The sequence below is a fragment of the Chiloscyllium plagiosum genome, unplaced genomic scaffold, assembly GCF_037043375.1.
Source record: "Chiloscyllium plagiosum isolate Xiang-an unplaced genomic scaffold, Cpla_swu_hap1 HiC_scaffold_9, whole genome shotgun sequence".
NCBI lineage: Eukaryota > Metazoa > Chordata > Chondrichthyes > Orectolobiformes > Hemiscylliidae > Chiloscyllium > Chiloscyllium plagiosum.
In genome coordinates, this window is record NW_028270147.1 from 73,065,182 (window position 1) to 73,087,376 (window position 22,195).

General features: G+C 39.5%; 1 pseudogene across 1 annotated transcript in view; it reads left to right on the forward strand.

Annotated features, from left to right (window-relative positions):
• LOC122554073 (spindle assembly abnormal protein 6 homolog) overlaps window positions 1-22,195 on the forward strand; it is a 45,617-nt pseudogene that overhangs the window by 10,753 nt on the left and 12,669 nt on the right. Inside the window, exons 4-13 of the transcript XR_015758007.1 lie at window positions 384-404; window positions 610-696; window positions 1,702-1,873; window positions 3,619-3,696; window positions 6,807-6,916; window positions 11,165-11,378; window positions 11,461-11,655; window positions 13,593-13,682; window positions 16,052-16,231; window positions 21,882-21,963. The product of XR_015758007.1 is annotated as a spindle assembly abnormal protein 6 homolog (transcript). The remainder of the gene's footprint in view (window positions 1-383; window positions 405-609; window positions 697-1,701; window positions 1,874-3,618; window positions 3,697-6,806; window positions 6,917-11,164; window positions 11,379-11,460; window positions 11,656-13,592; window positions 13,683-16,051; window positions 16,232-21,881; window positions 21,964-22,195) is intronic.

Here is a 22,195-nt window from a genome sequence, read left to right on the forward strand (position 1 = left end):
TTTATATGGCGAGTCCATTTCAGTATTTGGCCAATGGTAACCCCAAGGTAGTTTAGCAGAACAGGTGTGGTAACTTTACTGCCACAACTGTTTAATGTGCTGTCTATTCTAAAGTTCAATTATTGATATGTTTCTCTGGTTCAACTGAGTTGGACTTTTCTGTCATCTGCTCACTATTGGAACCTGAAGTAGAGTCGTGTGCTAGTATAAGAGTGAGAGCTGCATCTTCTCAGCGTTGTTGTGCTAGAGACTAGAAAATTTATAACCCTAGCATGAGGTTTTATTTGTTGACCAGGTGACAACAACCTGTTTATGATTAACTGAACTGTGGGTAGGACTGAATAGTTGGAGCCAGGCTAAAGCGTCCGATTGAATAACAATAGTTTGAGAAACCAGTTGGAAAGGTTGTATTGAAGGTGTACTCGACACATAACATTGTGTATATTCTGCACGCATGAGTAAACTTGCAGTTTGACATTGCAAATTGTTCTCTTGGTTTTAGTTTTGTATGTAGCCTTTGTAGGTACTCTGCAAGTGGAATGATATGTTTTTTTAAAATTTGTTAAACATTTGATTTAAAAGTGGAAGGTGAATTAAATAAAAGTGGAGGCTCTTAGTAGATTTTTCTGCATTCCCACAAAAGTTTATAGATCTTCTACAGCAGTGCATCCAAGAGGAGAACAAAGATGTTCCAAGGTGAGTAATGTTTTGAAATGTGCAGAATATTTACTATTTTTGATTCCTTCGATAAATACACAGAAGTGCAAGGTTTGATTTTTTTTTTTCAAATGATAAAAGGTTGATGTTACAATATAATTTAATTCAAACCCAGAATTAGTCTGAAAGAATGTTCACCAGCTTATGCATAAATACATTACTTTTAAAATGTGCATTGAAGTGGAGAAAGATCTTCTCAACTTCTTTTACAGTAAGATGAGGCAGGAAAAGAGATGCAGCACTAAGGATTACTAATGAAGAACTACTCTGTGAATATGCATAAATAGTATGTATGAGGAAGTAAAATTGTGGTATCCAATAAGCAAATAGGAAAAGAACGAAACTCTAAAGTGGAGATATATGCAGTCAGGTATTTCTAAAATAAAAGCCAAACTTTTTACAAATACTCAACAGATCAGGCAGCGTCTGTGGAAAGAGAAACCGAGTTAATGCTTCATATTAATGTTTCTCCAAAATTACTGAAAATTAAACTTGAATCCTGTATTTCTTTTCTTCTTTCGCTGTGAGACCGGGAGGGAGAATGTACTTTCAGTACGCACACCAACTGTCTGCCAGACCTGAACAGTAAATTCAAAAAAAGTCTTGTCATTTCATTGGGAACAATAATTCAGATTCATAGGAAAATAAGTTCTTGTGGAATGTCTCTAATACATTTAGAAAAATTCATTAGGTCATATCTATTTGACAAAATCAAATATGTAGACCATTTTGTTTTTGCTTCCCTTCCTAGGAGACCTCCTTGGCTATCAGCGACAGTTTATTACTTTTCAGGCAATTGTATTGGTATCTCATGAAGTTCTATCTTTAGATCTCTTCCTCAGATGTGCACATTTTTGATCATAATTTTGAGCTGCTAACAATATAAAGTTACTGGGGTGTGATGTATTTGAATGATATGTTATCATTTGCCATCTTCATGAGTTAAAATTCTACAAATATAGTTTGAGCCTATGTGTCTTACAGATTCCTGCTGCAGTTAGTTTCTTCAGCACCTGTATTTGACTGTACACCTGCCTATCTAAATGTTGTGGAGACCAATGCTTTCAAACACTTGACCCACCTTTCTTTAAAATTACTACATGGAACTGATGTGGAAATAAAGAAATACTTAGCTGCCTGTTTAAAATGTATAAAGGTAATTCTGTATGTGTTTGTCCTATCGTAATGCACATTTTCACAAAGGTAAGAATAAGCAGGGAATGTCACCTAACATTTCAACTCATCCTTCCATGGTGCTTCTTCGCAACATCTTGACTGCTTTCTCTATTACCTGCAGAATCTTCGCTTCCATAACTGGAAGTCTTTAGCAAGTATTCATAATTTGCATGAAAAAACATTTATTGAATTCCATTCTGGACTTTTTCCCCACGGTTATTTGTTCTTATTCAATCTTGAGATGTGTGCCTGCAAGCAAAGGTAGTGTTCATTAACCATTTAATGCCCTAAAAGATTGGTGGTAAGCTGAATTCTTTGTATCAGTTGATGTAATCACTAAGCTTGTTAGGGCACTTCAGCGGATGGGATAATAGTCATTTTGGTATGGACAATAATCATAAAATAGTTAAGGATAGCAGTTGTCATTCCTACAGGACATTGGTGAGCCAACTGGATATCTGTGTCAATCCAATTTCATGGTTGCTTTTACTAATACCAGCTTATTATTTGTTTTAAACCAGATTCAAATTCTTGAATTGTCATTTTGGAGGATTAATCCAGATCTTTGGATTGCTAGTCCAGTACTGTATCTCTGTCTATAACTTGTGGTTCAAAATAAAAAATAGTGGATTTATATTTTAATTTCTGTTTAGATCTGGATATATAATTTCAATTAGCTTAGTATTTTATATTTCTGTCGATCCCTAAACATTATTCACATTTCAAATGTGACAAGTGAAGTAATGTAAATAATCCTGTTTTGATCATTCGCGAGTGTCACTGGCATGGTCCGCATTCATTGCCTGTTCCTAATTGTGAGTTAGGCCTCTTGAACTGGTGCAGTTCATACAATGAAGTTACTCTCGCAGTACTCTGGCAATGAATGAGGTGTGATGTATGTCCCAGGTTAAATCATGTTTGACATTCATAGGGAGCTTGCAGTTGATGGTGTTTTTATGTATCACCTGCCTGCAACCTTCTAGGTTATAGAGATCTTGTGTTTTTGAAGAAACCTTAATGAACTGCTGCACTGTAGCAATGTTGCAGTGGGGATGGAGAGTGTGTATAACTCTGTTAATGAAGAAGTGGACTGTCTTGACTTGGTTGGTGTCATGCTTAACTGCTTCATCCATATTCCTTCACACTCCTGACTTTTTCGTGTAGATGGTGGACAGGCTTCTGAGAGTCATTAATATTGTTAGTTATGCTGAGCACTAGGAAGTGTAAAATTTATGTAAATGGAATCGTATTTCGTTTCTCTCTTGATCATGCTGTACTGTGCATATGACAGTATTGAATTTTATATTTATGCAACCAGTTCTTAATCTTTAATTTGATTTAATATGAAAACCTGTTGAACATTTGTGTATTTCAGATGTTGTTTTTATTTGTCCTTAATCTGCTTTTTGTTTTTGAGAGCTGTGTTTAAATATGATGTAGATTGTTGCAAAGTCTTCCAGGAAGATTTTTCTAATTTTATCAATACCATGAAAACAATATCCGGGTCTTTGCAAATTGCTTCTACCTTCCGTTAAAGACTATACTGTAGTTTGCTTGTTGTTCTAATTTGTTTGCTGAAATACATTTAAAATATTAGCACTATAAAATACATCTCTTTTTAAATTCAGGCTGCTGAGTTTGTTTGAAAGAAACTTAATGCATTATAACACATTTATCGTGTGGCCAATGTCCCAAATTGCTGATATTTGACCTCTATTTTTTCAGGATGAAAAGTTGCTGTTAGAAGAGCAGCTTAAAAAAACCTAAGATGACCTGAACAAGCAATTAACAGACAACCAAAAGGTATGCTGAAATTTCAACTACAACCTAGTGATCAGGCTTTCAGATTTTTACTGAATTTCCACTTACTATTGTTAATATGCCATAGATATTGATGTTTGAAGTCTCTCAAAATCATTCCAAAGCTGAGGTTTGACTTGTATGTTGAGTATAAAATGTAAATCATTGTTGGTGGTTGTCACTTCAAAATGTGACCTATCCTATCCTATCACCCACATAACCTAACACCGTTAACCCTTCATCTTAGCGCCCATCCTCCTTCCTCCCACTTGGTTCCCTATTCTCTCACGAGGCAACTTGACTCCATACCCCTCAACCACTTGTATACTACTTGTGCACTTTTGCATACCTGCCATCCTACCCTTTCACCCACTTCCTGCTTCCCAATGCTGTCATGCCTTGCTACCCTACCCCTTCACCCCGATTATCTGATATCCTTCCCCCTTGCCTTTCTGCCACCATACTCCTCACTTATCTGCCATTCTACCTCTTCATTATTCTACTTTCTGTCAGTTTGTCAGAGGCTTTGTGACCTTTTTTAAGCTATGTTTATTTCTGAATGTACAAAGTAGGAATAGCAGTTGACTCTTGGAGCCTGTTGCAAATTGTATTGATCTGTTTGTATTGCAAATTCCACATTCTACGTCTGAAACTCCAAATTTTGCATTTAACAACAATCTATCCACTTCTATCCTGAAAATATTCAATGATCGCATCTCCACTGCCTTTGTGCAACTTTTTTTCCCGATCAACTGAGAAAACATTTGTCCTCTTTTGTGACCTGAAAAAAAGCAGCCCTTAATTTTAAAATTTTTAAGTGTATCTTAATTCTCAACTGTTCTGCAAGAGGGAATCTCCTTTCTATATCCACCTTGTCAAGACTCATTCAGGATACTATAAACTTATATTAAATCACCATTCACTCTCTTAAACTCCATTGGAATCAAGCTCAGCTTGTCCAACTGATCCTCATCAGACAACTCACTTATTCCAGGTAGCAATCTAGTCTTCTCTGAATTGCCTCAATGCACTTGTATCCTTCCTTAAAAAAGGATATGAAAACTGTGCACTCTGTTCGAGATATGGTCCTACCAATGCCCTCTAATTCTGAAACATAAAAACCTTATATTTATGTTCAGTTCCTCTCATAATAAAATATAGCATCTCTTTAGTCATCTTTATTTTGTGCTATACCTGCATACTTACTTTTTGGTTCCTATACCTGAACACCTAAATGTTTCTGCACTTCAGAATCCGATAGTCATTCTCCACTTAAGTCCTACTCTGCTTTTCTATTCTTCATAATAAAGTAGACAACTCCATATACAGTATTCCCATATTGTACTCCATCTGCCATATTTTTGCCTAACTACTCCATTTCCTACATCTGTCGGCAACCTCCTTATGTCTTTGCAACATCCTTTCCTACCTATCTTTGTTTTGTCTTCAAATTTAGCTGTCTTGCCTTCATTCCCCTCACCCAGATCATTGATGTAAATTGTAAAAATTGAGACCCCAGCAGAGATCCCTGGGGACTCCACTGATCACATTCTACCAATCAACCAAAGACCTATTATGCATGCAGTCTGCTTCCTGTTGACAGCTAGTCTTCTATCCATAATTAATATGTTGCACCCTATGCAATGAGCTTTTCTACACTGCAATAAGCCTTATTGAAATATGGAAGCAAATTGCTATCACAAGGGACCATGGCTCCCGTGGCGACTCACTCCTCCACTGTCTGCATGATTTGCTGCTCTCCATTTGTTGGATGAATCCGGCAATGGAAGTCAAACCCAAAATATTGTAGAAAGTAAAATTGGAACTCTGCTCTGGGTTGGAACTAAGGATGCAGGTGTGGGCCTACATCTTCAGTACCAGATGCAAAGACTTCATTTAACTTGTTCTGAATCACTTGGGCTATGACATTGTTGTAAGGATCCCACTGTGAATCAGCTATGCTACTTACAGCTTCAGAATCATCCGTTCATGTTCTCTTTAGCTCTCCATTCACTGATGTTTTTTGAACAATCTAATGACAGTTCGTGTATTAATAACATGCTGCGATTTGACATTAAATCCACATTATCCATCATGCAAGGCAATATCCACATTTACACTCCTTTTGTGAAGGCTCCCCCCGCCACCCCCCCCCCCCCCCCCCAATCAACCACTCCCCTCTGGGCATGAATGTTATCTTTGAATGGCTTGTTAATGCATATGCCCAAATTTGAAATACAGACTTTGAGTCTCTGTTTTCTCTTGGATGTGTGTTTCATATCAATCTATAACTTCACTCCATCCTCATTTACCCAACTGTTGTCATGGATGCCCACAAAACCTTCGCCAGGGAACTTAATTTTCAACATGTTTCAATGTGTTTAAATTACCAAAGGTTTCAGTTTTGTTCCAATGGCTTTGCTGACTTCATGTGTCGTATAACAGTGAAGATTGTCTTCCCGCATCCTGTGGCTTCCCACATGTACTGTTTCCGAACCTTTCCATTCTACAGTTTGGATATTGTATATTTTGAAATTAATTGGAACTTTTATCTGCATTTTCGATGTGACATGATGGGTATTTGTGTTTATGTCACTGTATGATGAAGAATTGCTAGTAATATTGGCCTTTACCTCCTGGTGGTCAGCCATCCTTGGTCTTCTGCAACACTACACACTGTTGTTTCATAAGACAGCTATATCAACTAGTTGCTACACTGAAATCTTTTCTGGACTTGGAGGTTGCTTTGACGCTTTAAATGTATGAGTATACACACATTGCATTTTCAGGTGTCATTGACATTCTGTTAATTTTTAATGCCCTATTCCAGTGTTTAATCAGAATTAGGTTGATGGTAGTAAATTCTGGCAATTTTTGCACGTTTACATTTGACGTTTTTTTTACATATTAATCAAATGTAAGCTCAGATGCTACTCCAATGCAAAAAACATGAATACAGTAACTGTTATTAAGCAATTTTTTTCAAGCTACTTAATTTCTGAATACCATATAATTTACTATGCATTTTAATGAATTATACAAGATTACTGTATGTTTTTGTTGCCTAATGTAAAATTAAGTATAGCTACAACTGTGTGAAAAGTTTTATTTAGACATTGTCAGAAAAGAGCAGTGAACTGGACAGGCTAAGAAGTGAATGGGCAACACAAACAGCAAGAATAAATGATCAGTATTTCCAAGAACTAACAACTGAGAGAGAACGGTTTCATCAACTAAGTCACCTTTCACTGGTGGTTATATTTTATGGCTATAAATAGTTATCAATTCTGACAACCACGAATGTAAAGGAGGGAGAGGTGGGTAAGAAAAGTGGGTATATGGGAGGGTGGAGAAAAGGGAGGGAGTCTGAAGACGGGGTGTAGAAAGAGGAGGGGGAAGTGTGGAGATGGGGAAGAATGGAGGGACCGTGAAGATGGATGCGAGGATGGGGTGAGGGAGGGGGTTGAAGAGGAGAAAGAGAGGGGAAAGGGGTTTAAAAAGAGATTGGAGTGAGGAGAGGGGTTACAGAGGGGGTGTTGTAGAGAGTGCAAGAGGGGTGCAGAGGGGGGAGTGGAGAAAGGGGATATGGATTGACTCATGAAGGGGTCAGGAGGGGGAGCACATATGGGTATGAGGAGGTAAGAGGAGAGGAACAAAGAATAGGGGAACCAGCAATGTGTGCAGAGGAGAAGAGTTGAAGTGGGTCAGGAAGAGGAGCAATAGCCAAGGACAAGAGTATGAAGTGGGGGGTGTGCATGCAGAGGGGATGAAAGGGTTGAGAGGAAGGAGAGTGTGAGTGAGGACCAGAAGTTTAGGGAGGGGATTGAAAGTTTGTGAGAAGATTTGTAGCTCAGGTGCTCGTTATTGTGGTGCTGTTCGCCAAGCTGGGAATTTTTGTTGCAGACGTTTCGTCCCCTGTCTATGTGACATCCTCAGTACTTGGGAGTCTTCTGTGTTGTTTCCTCCGGCATTTATAGTGGTTTGTCTCTGCCGCTTCCGGTTGTCAGTTCCGGCTGTCTGCTGCAATGGCCGGTATATTGGATCCAGATCGATTTGTTTGTTGATAGAATCTGTGGATGAGTGCCATGCTTTTAGGAACTCCCTGGCTGTTCTCTGTTTGGCTTGTCCTATAATAATAGTATTGTCCCAGTCGAACTCATGTTGCTTGTCATCTGTGTGTGTGGCTACTAAGGATAGCTGGTCGTGTCGTTTCGTGGCTAGTTGCTGTTCATGGATATGGATCGTTAGCTGTCTTTCTGTTTGTCCCACGTAGTGTTTTGTGCAGTCCTTGCATGGGATTTTGTACACTACGGGGTTGGTTTTGCTCATGCTGGGTATCGGATCCTTTGTCCTGGTGAGTTGTGTCTGAGAGTGGCTGTTGGTTTGTGTGCTGTTATGAGTCCTAGTGGTCGTAGTAGTCTGGCTGTCAGTTCAGAAATGTTCTTGATGTATGGTAACGTGGCTAGTCCTTTGGGTTGTGGCATGTCCTCATTCCGTTGTCTTTCCCTTAGGCATCGGTTGATGAAATTGCAGGGGTATCCATTTTTGGCGAATATATTGTAGAGGTGTTCTTCTTCCTCTTTTTGCAGTTCAGGTGTGCTGCAGTGTGTTGTGGCCCTTTTGAACAGTGTCTTGATGCAACTTCTTTTGTGTGTGTTGGGGTGGTTGCTTTCATAGTTCAGGACTTGATCTATGTGTGTGGCTTTCCTGTATACCTTTGTGGTGAATTCTCCGTTTGGTGTTCTCTGTACCATTACGTCTAGGAATGGGAGTTGGTTGTCCTTTTCTTCCTCTCTAGTGAATCTGATTCCTGTGAGTGTTGATCCGGTGTGTGTTTTCTATTTCCGTGTTTTTAATGATTACAAAAGGTGTCATCCACATATCTGACCCAGAGTTTGGGTTGAATTTGTGGTAAAACTGTTTGTTTTAATCTTTGCATTACAGCTTCTGCTATGAGTCCAGAGATGGGTGAGCCCATGGGTGTGCCGTTGATTTGTTCTTATATTTGGTTGTTGAATGTGAAGTGTGTTGTGAGGCACAGGTCCAGTAGTTTGAGTATGCAATCTTTGTTGATAGGTTCCCCATCTTGTTGTAATGCAAAGATTAGAACAAATAGGCTTACCGCAAATTCAACCCAAACTCTGGGTCAGATATGTGGATGACACCTTTTGTAATCATTAAAAACACGGAAATAGAAAACACACACCGGATCAACACTCACAGGAATCAGATTCACTAGAGAGGAAGAAAAGGACAACCAACTCCCATTCCTAGACGTGATGGTACAGAGAACACCGAATGGAGAATTCACCACAAAGGCAAACAGGAAAGCCACACACACAGACCAAGTCCTGAACTATGAAAGCAACCACTCCAACGCACACAAAAGAAGTTGCATCAAGACACTGTTCAAAAGGGCCACAACACACTGCAGTAAACCTGAACTGCAAAAAGAGGAAGAAGAACACCTCTACAATATATTCGCCAAAAATGGATACCCCCGCAATTTCATCAACCGATGCCTAAGGGAAAGACAACGGAATGAGGACATGCCACAACCCAAAGGACTAGCCACACTACCATACATCAAGAACATTTCTGAACTGACAGCCAGACTACTACGACCACTAGGACTCATAACAGCACACAAACCAACAGCCACTCTCAGACAACAACTCACCAGGACAAAGGACCCGATACCCAGCATGAGCAAAACCAACCCCGTAGTGTACAAAATCCCATGCAAGGACTGCACAAAACACTACGTGGGACAAACAGAAAGACAGCTAACGATCCATATCCATGAACAACAACTAGCCACAAAACGACACGACCAGCTATCCTTAGTAGCCACACACACAGATGACAAGCAACATGAGTTTGACTGGGACAATACTATTATTATAGGACAAGCCAAACAGAGAACAGCCAGGGAGTTCCTAGAGGCATGGCACTCATTCACAGATTCTATCAACAAACAAATCGACCTGGATCCAATATATAGGCCATTGCAGCAGACAGCTGGAACTGACAATCAGAAGCGGCAGAGACAAACCACTATAAATGCCGGAGGAAACAACACAGAAGCGCTTCACAGGAGGCTCCCAAGCACTGAGGATGTCACATAGACAGGCGACCAAACGTCTGCAACACAAATTTCCAGCTCGGCAAACAGAACCACAACAGGGGGTTGAAAGCCTACACATTTGGGGGTGAAGGGGAATGAGGGGTTGGAGCACATGGGGATGAAGATTCAGGAAGAAGAGGGGTAGCATGTGGGGATGATTTTGAAAGGGTGCATTGGCATGTCCAAGGATGAAGATGGCTGATGAGGAAGTGGCGCAAGAACAGGGAAGAGGAGGGATAGCATACACACCCAAGGTGGGGGAGCACATGATAAAGGCTTCTATGCCTGCACTGTGGTGCTATCAAATGTCATATTTGTAACTGTACTAGAGGAATATTGAGGTATTTAGAATTCTGGAGAATTAGGATAATGACTAGAACAGGAAATAGTATGACATTAGAAAGTTCAGTATGAGGGGTAGGCTGTAAAGTCTAATTTAGGATTAATGTGTATGTATGTAAATGTAGGCAGTGTGGCAAATAAGATTGGTGAGTTGCAAGCATGGCTAGCCAAATGGAAATATGTGGACAGAAACCTGGATCCTACAAGGGCAGGACTTGTACTTGGGAATATTTAATACAAAGTGCTTGAGTAAGAATGAACAGGAAGGAAAGACGGAAGATGGCTCATACTTTCAATTACCATATTTATCTTCTAATTGTAAACAAACACTGCTAATTTAAAAGTCAACTTTTTCTGAAACAATATTGACCTTCCCTGTGGCATAAGTGTTTTTAGTAACCCATAGAAAGGGAAAGGCTTATGCCTGAAACGTCGATTCTCCTGTTCCCTGGATGCTGTCTGACCTGCTGCGCTTTTCCAGCAACACATTTTCAGCTCTGATCTCCAGCATCTGCAGATCTCACTTTCTCCTCATAGAAAGGGAAAAGCCTGAATGCTTGGAATTGCTTTCCCAAATAATTAAATAGTGTATTCAAATCATTTGAGTTAACTCAAGGTTGTACTGGATGGATGATTGTAGATTTCAGAGCTGTCTAGGGACAGTTACAATAATAATAAATAAAGTAGACCTTTACATATACTTAGGCTGTGGTCAGATGTAAATGTCGTTTTGAAGTGAACAAGCGCTGAGGAGCCCATGCTGTTCTATAATCTGACAAGATAGGGTAATGACATTGTATGTATTGCATTGTCTTGTTCAATTGCACAGGATAAATAAGAAAAGAATAATAATTTGGTGCCTTTTGTCTTTGTTACAAACTTCATTCCTAACTTTCAAATTAAAATGGCTTTGTGCAGACAATCCACTGAGATGATAGCTTATTAAACAAGTGGTTTTATATTCCTTTGACCATAGAACCCAGCTACTGAATGTTGTTTAAGCATTGTTTCTGTTTTTATTCAAGTTCTGATACGATGGCAGCAGCAACTTGAACAGCAGAGAAAGGAATTGAAATCTTATCACAAGAGAAGCCTTCAGCAATTACAGAACAGCCTGGCAGAATTAGAGACTATAAACAAAGAGCTTATTGAAAGGCGATACAAAGCAGAATGTGTCACCCAAGAAATGAAAGCAAAACTTTCAGGCTCAGAAGATGTAAGTGTTCTTCTCCATTTACTTCATGGAAAATTGAAGTTTAGTAATTACTGGAAACTTTACATTTGATTTTTGTTGATAGGAGTGCTACAGAGCAAAGCAAGAAGCCCAGTCATTACGTGAGGAGAACTCCATGCTTTATGCAGAATGCCATGAAAAGGATAAGTTGATTAATCAGCTGCAAACTCATGTTGCTGTTTTCGAGCAAGAGATCAAAGACAAGGACCAATTGTTTTCTAGAACTAAGGAAGTATTGGAAGCAACTCGGCAACAAAAGGTGGATGCATTTTTGTCTCATTCCAGTGGTATTTTTGTATTAGAACTATTTACTTTACAATGTCTTTCAATGACTCTCCTAATGAAGTATATGTAGTTTCCAAAAGTAAGACCCATGTTTTCCAGTAGATGAAATTTGCATTCTTGTAGCACAGACCTTGTCATTATCCTTATCTCGTCAGATTAAACAACAGGATGGATTCCTCCGTGCTCAGTGTCTTGTTCGCTTCAAGATAGTAAAAACTTTGGATGCACTTGGTCAGATGTATATGTAATAGTCTATTTTAATTATATGCAAGAGAAGCTAAATATAGTAAGTATCCAATTGTACAATGGGTTGGATATCACACATCCACACGTTTTTATGTGGTAACCATATTCGTCTTTGGGCTCCTTCCTGCACTTCTGGTAATGCCCAGTATTGACTTTTGATTTTGCTAAAGGATCTATTGACCAATCAGAATGGCCAGCAACTCACGAGGGCAGTTTTTCCAAGTGAGAGATAGAAATCCTAGACTTAGCCAATTTAGCCTGTCCACAGCACATTATATGTTCAGTAATTTCTGAAACTGATGAGAAAAGATTTTACACTGCCTTCAAAGAGTTTTTCTTTAGCCAGAATCATGATAGTAGGCAGTGGTAAGTTGAAAACCTCAAACTTAAGATAAAACAAATTATTCATACTTGCTGTGCAACCAAGATTTTAAGCCATTTCCATCACCAAAGTCTAAGCGACCACAGTGTTCTCCTAATAGATTAAGCTAGAGACTGGCTGCAAAATTAAGTAGAGGCTGAAAATGGATGCAGAGAATGCAGTGCATGATTAATATCTGTCTGTTGCTTCCACTGTAAACTTCATACTGCCCTCTTATTTCCATGGTGACAGCATGCAGTCAGGGCTAAGTGTACTGGAGAGTGGCTACAGAAAAGTGCAAGGGGTGGAACATTGTCAGGGGGGGTGCTCAGTGCTTTTTAAAACTAGCCTGCAATTGTTAAAGAAGAGCTAAATTTTAAGTTGAGCAGATGCTGGAAGTCATTCTAAACTTTAATTTGGCTTGGGAAAGACCCAAGAATGGAATAGCATGGCAGACAGGGCTGTTCATAGCACTAGAGACCTTGGATGTAGGAGCTGGCTAGAAGGAGAAGAGGATTTGATCTACAAAGAGTCAAGAGGTCACTGCAAAGGCAGCGGCAGTACAAATGTTTCAGGATCAGTGTTGGCATTCTAGCCCCAAGGACCTAAATGCAGTGCCACAAGAAATTTTAGGAACCTCCTATGAATGGTTAAGCTCAATTATTAAATGTGATTTCCTGACTAACTGCGCTATTAGCTTTATATGCTGAACCAGATCGCTATCATTTATCTTCCAACGACCTTGCTCATAATTCATACATTCAATGACACTGCTGGAGTCCGATCATCATAACATATTGACTACTCAGTATGGTTTCAGTGTTTTGTCCTCGTCCCCTCCCGAATGACTCAATTGGCACTAAATATGGCTAGTACTAGATGTGTGCAAATACTATTTTGGATCCAAAGTGGCACTTATTGGTGTGAAAACACCAATGTTTTACAACCAAACTTTGATCTATTAAACTTACTACTTCTCCAGTTTATGAAATCTCATATGTTTAAAATCACAAACGGTATGACACAGCTATCTCATAATGTTCCAATACAATTAGTTTACAAAAATAGGCAATGTCACCAAATCAGGAAAACTACTATGCCATATGAAGTGGACATTGTCTTACTCACCAAATATACAGTTATTAAAGAAAAATTATGTTGGAGGTGTGCTGGAGCACTCTGATGTTGTGAGAATACAACTAAAAGAGCATATGTAACATTTTAAAGCAGTTTAGCACAAATTTAAGTGTAATTTACCTGGAATGAAATACAAGTCTATTTTCAGCTCCTTATAATTGTTTTAGGTATCATTTGAAGAAAACTCTGAGAAAAAGCAAGTTCAAGTGGAAAAACTGGAAACCATTGTGAAATCTCTGTCTGAAGAGCTGCTTAAGGTGTGTTGTGTGTACTGTACACCTATAAGTATTGATTTTCAGTATGTGATTTCTAAGCTTGTTAAAATGTATCAAGTGGAGCATACTGAGGAAAAGGAGGTTTCTAATGTATGTATCAAGTAGTGAAATGTCTGAGAATTATGCACATTTTCATCCTTTTGTGTTTGCTTTAAGGCAGGCCCTTAGCTCAAAGTTGCTTATGTTTCATCCTGAGCCATTTTATCTTGGCAGTTTTTGTAAATGGTGATGTGTCATTGCCTTCCAGTCTTGGAGCAGGACAATTCAGGTGCCAAATCTACCTCAGCTGGAATGGGACTAGAACCTGCATTATTTGATCATCTAAACCATGATTGCCAGCTCAGCTAATCGACCTCCATGTGTATGCTTAACATTCTCTTATTTAAGTATCTATGAACTTAGATCATGCACATTCTCTTACTCTTTCTGTTTTATAATTTACTGTCCACCAGTCTAAGTCTATTATATTATCCAGCAACAATTTTTATGAATCATCCTTTGAATAGGGACATTTTCAGGAATTTCTTTCCCCATCCTTGCCAATGCTTGTCTGTCTGTTTTAAATCCAGGTTGCTTGCAATTGATGAATATTAAAGTAATCTTGAACAGACCTTATCCTGCATCTGTTTGATACACTGAATCAGGTTGTGGATGTACTAATTAAAGAAGCACCCAACATTCAGTTGAGGCTCATTTTATTAACGTTTACTTAGAGTTGGTGCAACTGCTTTACTGGGCTCTTGAAGGTGTTTTTCACTAATTGCTGAATCTATTACAAGAAAAAAGTGAGACCCAGCTACACAGGCATTTGTTGAAGAACATCTTGGTCCACAACATCAAAAAGAAATGACATAGCAGGGAAGGAAAATTGCAAGGATGGGGAAAGAAAGTGGATGGGGAGACAGGGCGACATCCTGAACCAGATCTGACTGAATGGACTGAGAATTAAATTAATTTCCCCACCTCAACAGGAACCCATCATTCTTTTTCTCCCAATCGCAGCATCCTATTGTCAACATTCAGAAATAAAAACCACTCCCAAAGCTTTCACAACATATGTCTCTTTACAAAACACAAATGAATTGTTCACCGCAGTGCAATCCTTAATTCAGCAGCAATGCCATGTTTGGACAAAAGTTGTTGACTTACTGTTCAGAGACTGCTGGATAACCTCAAACCGCTCCAGAGTCTGGCTTTGGAGTCATGAACTTGGCATGGTTGGCAGTGGTCTGGTAGAGTTGGCTTTGGAACAGCAAATGTAATGGCAGAGTGGGAATGTTGGGAGTACAAATGCTGCAGCCGTGAAAGGTCCCAAGTTTGTCTTCCATGGTACTGTTGGAATGGTGTGTCAGCATTAGTAATGTAATAAGAGCTCTTTCAAGCATTGAGATCTGTGTCCACAATGGCATGGTAGCAATGTTGAATATTATGACTTGAAAGATGAGGAAGCTACTGCCTGCCTGTGGCCCTTTTGCTGGTCCCATTATGCACAGCAATATGCTGTACACCTGAATAGTGATCCAATTTTTTCAAAGTCCAATTTCCTCCTCAAATCTTGGAAATGAAGTATCCATATTACTTTAGAAAACTTCATGAATTTAGACTTGATGAATTAAGTAATATACTGAAATAAAGAGAACTTGTGACCACATTGTGATACTTTAAATTGTAATAAGTCATCTTTTTACATTATAGTAATAACAAGGTATCATTACTCCTTTATTCACAAAGCCAAGAATGAGTGTAAGGTGTCATCATTTTAAGTTAGCAAATTATAGTGTGTTTTGTCTGTTTGACCATGGACATGCTACAATACCAGGTATAATGTTGTATATCACACACTAGTTCATTGTTAGCTGGGGCATATTTAATGGCTGACCAATTCTGCTATGCAAAGAGTTTCTAAGTGATATCATGGATAGGTCCCAATTTCCTGCATCTGAGCATTTTGGACACTTGTGGAAATTGATTTTGATGCATACCGTTAACTTGTACTTTTGTCCTTAACTTCAACCTTTAGAATGGCTGCGTCCATAGTCTAAGTAAATTACATGAAAGCTTGGTATCATCTCCAGTTCAAAGCTAAATTTCTATCCTTCACCAAGGTTGCTAATTTTCATGAAATTCCAGACCCTCCACATCAAAAACTCTCATCCCAACACATGGGCAAACTTTTGAGGAAAAAAAGAATGTGCCTCCAATGAAATTTCACTGGCCATTAACTCAAAGCGGAAATATAATCTGAGATGTGTTTCGACTTAGTGTACCCATAATCCATATTCAGCCAAAATGTATTTAATTGTCATTGCTTTGCTAAATGTTTAATTATAACCTCTACCAACTTTTAACAGGCTAATAAAATTTTCAAAAAATTACAAAGCAATACGAAAGCACTAATGGAAAAGCTGAAAGTAAAAAATACGGTCACAATACAACAAGAAAAACTGCTATCAGAGAAAGAAAAGCAATTGCAGAAACAATAGACAGAGCTAGGGGAAGCTCAGCATAAATTGCAAATCCAAGAGGAGGAGGTAAGGCTCCAAATGCAAAGGGTGTCCATGTGTTGCTTCAATTTGAAAAGCAAGATTTAGAAAAAACTGTTACAATTTAATTTTTTATGATTGGAGTCAGTGATATTTGTCTCTTAGTGCTTGGCTATTTGTATAGTGCATCCAATTTTGCCTCCAAAAATGGCATCTGGGCAGCACTGGTAAGGACATGCAGTTTAATGTAATGACGGCAGTGCTTTCAGTTTGGAACTTTATGCTCCAATTAACAGCCTTTCTTAACCATGTGCACCTGAAGAAGCTTTCAGCATCTGGAAGAATCCCTCAGCATCCTCATTCTGTCCCATCCATATTTGATTTGCCATGTTGAACTAGAGGGTGGCTACAGCATGACAACGGTTACCCTTCAACAAACTCCAGACTGATGTGCAGCCTACTTAAACGTGGATAGCATAAATATAATGAAATTCATGTTGCATTCAAAATATGATGGGGCAGTCCATGAGTACTTGAGCCGTACTTTCATTGCTTGGATTGATCTGGAAGAACTCAGCAATATTTAACAATGTTTGTGCATGCTTTCACGATAGCAAGTGAAGCACTGTTATTGCTATCAGGTATATGATGCTTACATCAGGAAGAGAGGAGGTAACCAATACTGTGATTGGTACTGTCAAAAGAGTCAATAAATGGCAATTTATTCTCCCACCCCCAATTTACTTTTCTTCCCCCCCCCCCCCCAGAAATAAACGCTGACATGAAGATTGTAAATCAGATTAATCAATCAAATGTGGTAATATAGCAGGCCAACATCAATTAACAGATTTATAAAATATAGTATCAGTTTTATAGCAGGAAACTGACATTATATAATTCAGCTAGAGCTTTCTCTGCAGCATCCAAACATTGGATGCCAATTGCATTTGCTGCAAACAGTGCGTCATGGTTCAGTTTACAAATGTGTTGATTGAGTTGGCCAGTACTTTCATTGTGGCTAAGATGGTCTGTGCAAAATTGGTGACAAGCTCATTCTGGATTCCTCTGTGCTACTGCCATTGAATGCAGGCTTTCTGGCAGAGTTGCTAATACACCAAGCATTTCCTTGTACATATTCATTCTGGAGGCCAGGTTGTCAATGTCTGAATCCGCTGAAACTGGACTTCTGTAGCATTGCCCTCCTATGCTACTCATTTATGCTCTGTCCTACATGCATGCCACTTGTGTCACATGACTAGCACTTTCTTTAAACGGTATCTTGGAGAAGAGATCTTTTAAAAACGAAATCATTATCTGAGCTTGTGGCTGCAAGTACAGAGCAAGTGGAGGTGCTTCTTCTTAGCTGCCTCCCTGCCCCTTCATGACCTGACCAGTTTCTTGGTATCTGAAATGCAAACGTTACAAGGATAGGATTGTGGTTAGTAAAAGACGGTAAGTATGCACTGCACTCTTGCAACATCTGCATCTTGTAAATCAGAAGACGTTATGGAATGAGGAAAAGTTGAGATATAAGAAAGAAGAATGTATGAGAACACCATTATCTTGAGTTCTTTCACTTCCATTAAAGCCATTGCATCGGTGGCTGGTCCTGTAATAACACCGTATCTCCAAAAAATGGGGTAAAGCTATGCCACTGTTGCTGAATTTGGTTAAGCGCCACTTTGTCCTGCAAGAAACTGAGGATTGTGATGTGACTTGTTTGAGTGATGAGGGTTTCATGGTTAAATAGCTAGCTGTGTACAAGCTGGGAGATGAGAGGTTGTGGCTTGTAGAGATATTAAGCATGTGAGGTGGGGCAAAATTATGTAGTAAATGTTGGGAATAGTCATGATGGATAGATATTTTTTGTAGGTGAATCATAGGAGTTTGCATTAAGTAATGTGTCAAGCAATGATGATTTCCAACATTTCTTTGGGATGTTCATTGGCATTGATGTAACGAAGACCCCACTATCAACTTCCTGGGGGTTACTATTGTACAGAAACTGAATCAGCCATATAAATACTATGGCTACAAGAGCAGGTCAAAGGCTAGGAATTCTGCACTGCATAACCTGTCTTGTTCCTCCCTCAAAACCTGCCCACCATCTACAAGGCACCAGTCAAGAGTGTGATGGAATACTCTTCACTTGCCTAGATGTAGCTTTAATACTCAACATTCAACTGACCAGGACAAAGATTCCTGCTTGATTGGTAGCTGATGGATGAGGTACCATCAACACATAATGATAGCAGTGTGCACCATCTACAGAATACATTGTAATAACTCACTCATGTTCCTTCAGTAGCACCTTCCAAACCTGTGACTTTTACCAACTGGAAGGTCGAGACCAGTGGATGTATGGGAATACCACCTCTTGAAACTCCTCTTCCAGACATGTACCTTTTTTATTCATATTATTACATTGGAGAGGGTGCAGAAAATATTTACAAGGATGTTGCCAAGACTGGGGGGGTTTGAGAGGCTGGATAAGCTGAGACATTTTTCGCTGAGACTTTTTTCACTGAAGCGTTCGGAGGGTGAGGGGTGACCTTTTATTGAGGTTTATAAAATATTTAGGGACTTATCTAAGATGAAAACACAGGTCTTTTCCCTAGGGTTGGGGAGTTGAAAAGTTGAGGGCATAATTTTAATATGAGAGGAGAAAGGTTTAAAAGGGACTTGAGCAACTTTTTCACTGAAGGTAATTCATCTATGGAACAAATTGCCAGAGGAAGTGGTAGATCCAAATACAGTTACAACATTTAAAAGACATTTGGACAGGTACATGATTAGGAAGGGTTTAGGAGAATATGGGCTAAATGCAGGCAAATGGGACTAGTTTAGTTTGGTAAATTTGGTTGGCATGGAAGTTTGGACCAAAAGGTGTGCTTCTTACTGTATGACTCTAAGATATGGATGTCTCTGGCTAGGCCAGCATTTATTATACATACGTAATTGACTGAGGGCAATTAAGAGTCAACCCTATTTTCTGGGTCTGGATTCACATGTAGGCCAGACTAGATAAAGACAGCAGTGTCCTTCAATAAAGGACATTAGTGAACCAGATGGGCTTTTTCAACAATTGACAATAGTTTCATGATCATCATTTGACTCTTAACTCCAGGCTTTTTAAATTATATTCAGATTATACCATCTGACATGGCAGGATTTAAACTTGGATTCCCAAGACATTACCTAGGTGTCTGAATTAAATTGCCACAGTATTTATATGGCAATAATGCAATGCAATTTCTTCACTTTCACTGAATCAAAATCCTAAAACTCTCACCCAAAAAGCACTGACTGTCCCTATGCCCCAAGAACTGCAGTACTTTAGCTTACATAGAACATAGAACAATACAGCACAGAACAGGCCCTTCGGCCCACGATGTTGTGCCGAACATTTGTCCTAGCTTAAGCACCCATCCATGTACCTATCCAATTGCCGCTTAAAGGTCACCAAAGATTCTGACTCTACCACTCCCACAGGCAGCGCATTCCATGCCCCCACCACTCTCTGGGTAAAGAACCCACCCCTAACATCTCCCCTATATCTTCCACCCTTCACCTTAAATTTATGTCCCCATGTAACACTCTGTTGCACCCGGGGGAAAAGTTTCTGACTGTCTACTCTATCTATTCCTCTGATCATCTTATAAACCTCTATCAAGTCACCCCTCATCCTTCGCCGTTCCAACGAGAAAAGGCCTAGCACTCTCAACCTATCCTCGTACGACCTGTTCTCCATTCCAGGCAACATCCTGGTAAATCTTCTCTGCACCCTCTCCAAAGCTTCCACATCTTTCCTAAAGTGAGGCGACCAGAACTGCACACAGTACTCCAAATGTGGCCTAACCAAAGTCCTGTACAGTTGCAACATCACTTCACGACTCTTGAATTCAATCCCTCTGCTAATGAACGCTAATACACCATAGGCCTTCTTACAAGCTCTATCTTACAAGTTACCTTCTGGTCAACTTTGATACGAGCAATAAATGCTGACCTAAATGAAAGAAAGTGAAGCTAGTGGTACACTTGGTAGCATTTGAGACTAAATTAATTGATGTTGATCATTTGTGAGACTATTGAACGTTTTGCAGCATTACATCTAGGTCCTCTGTTCTAGATTTCTGGAGTTGAAAATCCATGACTGTCCTGATTCTGCTCTCTTCACAAAATTTGTCTGGAGTGCTTCCTAACTAGTACGGATTGATGCCATCTCTCCTCTGCACTGAGGCCATCAGATATTTTAATGCAGAGATCAAAATCTTAGAGGCTGCTATCTTTTCCAGGCCAGAATTAGTTGTAGATTAACTTCTAGAATCTTTTCCTTCAGTCAAACTGCACCTCCTTTTAAGAGGTGCAGGCTTACTTTAATTTGTGGTAGATGGTAATGATTTGGTAGCTCTACTTGGACATGCAGTCACTTTAACAGTATGTTCAGTGCCAGCACCATGCTACAATTATATTGATTAGACAGCATGCACTTGTTAATGTGACCATTTCTAGCTCGACTGTTTCATTTCCCAATGTTTATCTTCCTACTGACTGTCACTGTGATCCATGAGTTGCTTAAGATGAAAGGGAAGGATAGATTGATTGGCTTGGGTGTGGGGAAGAAAATATGCTTGTAATAAACTTGGCAAATGGTAAAATTAGATTAGATTACATTACAGCGTGGAAACAGGCCCTTCGGCCCAAAAAGTCCACACCGACCCGCCGAAGCGCAACCCACCCATACCCCTACATTTACCCCTTACCTAACACTACGGACAATTTAGCATGGCCAATTCACCTAACCCGCACATCTTTGGACTGTGGGAGGAAACCGGAGCACCCGGAGGAAACCCACGCAGACACGGGGAGAACGTGCAAACTCCACACAGTCAGTCGCCTGAGGCGGGAATTGAACCCGGGTCTCTGGCGCTGTGAGGCAGCAGCGCTAACCACTGCCACCGTGCCGCCCAAAATGTTTTTGAACTGGAAACATTTTCTTTATTAATTTTGGTAAGATAATGAGTTCTGTTTCCTCAAATACCCCGTTTAAATTAAATAAATCTCTGCATGCAATAGCCTCTGCTGACCATTTCTAGCAAAAGCCAACGAATTGATTAGGAAATCCTTTTAAAACATCTACCCTGAGCATTAATTTTCCCTTACTTTCAGTCTGCTCTTGCCTTGCCCTTGGCAGTTAACACCTCATTTCTTACATATTTATTAGCCAATCAAGACCTATAACATGTACCTTCCAACCCTTGTTACACCCTTGCGACCTATTCTGTTCTCTCACTTCAAAAATGCATTATTGCTTTTTGCATTAAGCACCAATTTGCATTCCAACCAAATCCAATTACTTCCCTTCTTATTACTTTCAAACATGACTCTATTCTTATACATCCAGTCACACCTCATCCTATAATCAGGGGGTTGGTTAGCTTAGTTGGCTGGATGGCTGGTTCATGATGCAGTGATGCCAACAATGTCAGCTTAGTTCTTGTGCTGGCTGAGAATACCATGGAGCACTCTCCTTCCTAACCTAACCTCTCTCCTTGCCCGTAGCGTCATAACCCTCCGGTTGAACCAGTTGTCCCTCTGCCATGAGAGCAGGACGACAGCAACTTTACCTTGTCATGGAATGGATATATGATTGAAAGTTGGAGCTATGCATAATTACAAGGTGCCTTTCTTCCTATAGGTATCAAAATTGCATGAGCAATTAAAAGGATCAATGGAGAAATTAGAGGAAAGCAAGCAGCTTCTTAAAACTAATGAAAATGGTAAGTACATCATAAAAGAAAACCTTTTATGTGGCAATTGGATTAGTTCAATTGAATTGATGGTACCATGCTCGCAGTATCCTTTTATATCTACTTGACTAAGTAAATGAAATATAAGATAGTTTTGTCCAAGTAATTAAATTTTCAATCTGCATAGGTGCGTCCCTTCTTTGTATTCATTCATGGAATGTTAACATTGCTCACAAGGCACTTGTTGCCCATTCCTAAATAC